The following is a 2,482-nucleotide window of genomic DNA, read 5'->3' on the forward strand; positions in this document are numbered from 1 at the left end:
TCATCCTTCAAGAGTCAATGTCACCTCCACAGTAGGTGTTTCCTGACTCCTCAGGTGAGAATTAGATCCCGTTTCTCTCCTGGAGTCGCATAGCACTTTGTGTTTATTTATTTTGTAGATCATACTGAAGTATATTGGAGGCATCTATTTGTATGTCTGTCCGACTGTGACCAGAACCTGTGTCTTAGTCACCTTGTTTTCTTAGCGTCAAGCATAACGTGTGGAACACATCACAGAACCCAATATAAATTGTTGAAAAAATGGCTATTTGGCTGAAAAGAAACAACTGCATGAATGCTCCCTTCCTAAAACTTTTTACCTTCAGTCTATTTCTTGATTTATAGTCCTGAATACATATTTCAAATTGGAACTTATGATTTTCAATATACTTCATAGAATAATTAAACATTTGGGAGGAAAACAATCATGCACAGAGAAGTATCCCAAGGGAAAAAAATAAATAAATATCCTTGGTGCATGTGGTACAGTTAATATATCATTACAATAAATTATAAACCAAAACCAACATTATAAAACACAAAAGTTGAAATAGATATAAAATGGAAGAAGTCTATTTCTCCTCATGCCAGGAAGTAGCTTTGCATATCAATAAAATGTAAATGCCTCACAGACAGAAAAATGATGGAAATAGACTGTGATAACTTAAAAACGAGCACACTTTAAACAGCTTCTGTGATGAATATGTGATTATGAAGAATCCGTCAAAAAGGCTAGTCAGGCATTGTTCCACTCTGATGCTTCCAGAAGCAGGATGACTGATGGCCCTCAACTTAAAAAAGGCACAGCGAGAGACAGGTTAAACTGAAGACACAAAGGCAAGAGGTTAACTTGCTGAAATATACAAAGATACTAGTCTGAAAAGTAACGATTGAAATTCTAGTAAGTGTGAGTGTTCGCGATGTGTCTAAAATATTACAAATATCCAAATCATTCTAAAATATTAATGGAGAGAGAGAAAAAATAAAAGGAAAAATAAAAAGACAAATAGATGCACAAAGAAAGGTGAAAAGTTTATAATATTTGGTAGCTTTAGGTGAATTCAGGGTTGCCGCAAGTTACCATAAACATGGATTGGCAAAGACTTTCTATAAAGAATGAGATAGTAAATGTTTTAGGCTTTGCAGCTACTGCAAAGGACCTCTGTCTCAACTACAAACTCTCCTGCTGGAGTGAAAAAGTAGCCACAAACAATAGGTAATTGAATGGGGTGGCTGTGTTCTAATTCAACTTTATTTACCAAAAAAATGGGGGCCAGATTAGGATTGCTGGCTGCAGTTTGCCAGCCCATGCTATACAACAAACCAGTTTGTGATAAACAAGAGAATAGATGAAAGCTAGCGTGAGAGAGAGACAGAGATCACTGATTGTTGAGTCAATAATTGTTGAAGTTACAGTAAGTTTTTGTTGTATTTGGTCTAGTACTTACATGAGGGTGTAGCTGAGCACATTGATTAAGTCCAGGCATTAGTATTATTTTCAGCTTCTCTAGGTGATTTCAAGGTGCAGCCATATTTGCCAACCAAGGCGCTAAAGAGTGCTTCTCAAATTCCAGTGTGCAAATTGATCAACCAGAGTCTTCTTAAAATGTAGATGCTCATTCTGTAGCTCTGGGGTGTGGCTTGAAATTTTGCATTGCTAGCAAGTTCTCAGTTTAGATTGATACTGCTGGTCCACAGACCACACTTTGAGCAGCCAGATGCTAGTGCTGGTTTTCAATGCCTGGCATGCCCATGCCCTGCCCCAGAGGCTTATGTATTTGGTCTGGGATGCCACCTGGATATTGAGATTTTCAAAAGCTCTGCAGGTGATTTGAATGTGCAGCAAAGCTTGAGAGCCTCTATGCCAAAGCTCATGATGATATGTCGATTTTAGTTATGTTATCAGTGGCCCTAATGTGTTCTTTTTTCTCATTCTTCCCCCAAGGTCCACCCAGCCATTCCTCTCCTTTTCAGCTCCAAACATCCAGACAAAGGTGGGGATCAGGGTGAGCACTTCATCCTGTTGCTCTTGTCCATATCTGAAGAGTGGGAGGAAGGTCAGGATGGAAACAGGAGACTCAGGCAACCTGGGTTTGGGAAGAACAAGCAGTGTTCTAGGAGTGAATTCAAGGGAAAGCTGTTTGAGATAGAATGGGTGGGGGCGGGGAATAGCTCGGAAATTTGTCGCAGCACAACCTTCCTCCTGTCTTGGGTCTGGGGTATGTGTGGAGTAGGGAGCGAAAACCGCCATGTACCCTCCTGAGTCCTGGAGACACCTGACAACCAAACCAGCTTCTAAGGGTTTTTCCTTCTCAGTACGCAGGGCCACTTGGTTACTAGACATGCAAGAGAGACCCCCAGTCGCAAAGTGTAGAAGTGAAGTATTTTCCCAAAGCATAAAGACCACATACATAAGGGAAGAGGATGATGGCTTCCAGCCCATTCTCTTTATCAAACTAATGCAGGGACAGAAAATCAAATAC

This window comes from Macaca fascicularis, chromosome X, assembly GCF_037993035.2.
Source record: "Macaca fascicularis isolate 582-1 chromosome X, T2T-MFA8v1.1".
NCBI lineage: Eukaryota > Metazoa > Chordata > Mammalia > Primates > Cercopithecidae > Macaca > Macaca fascicularis.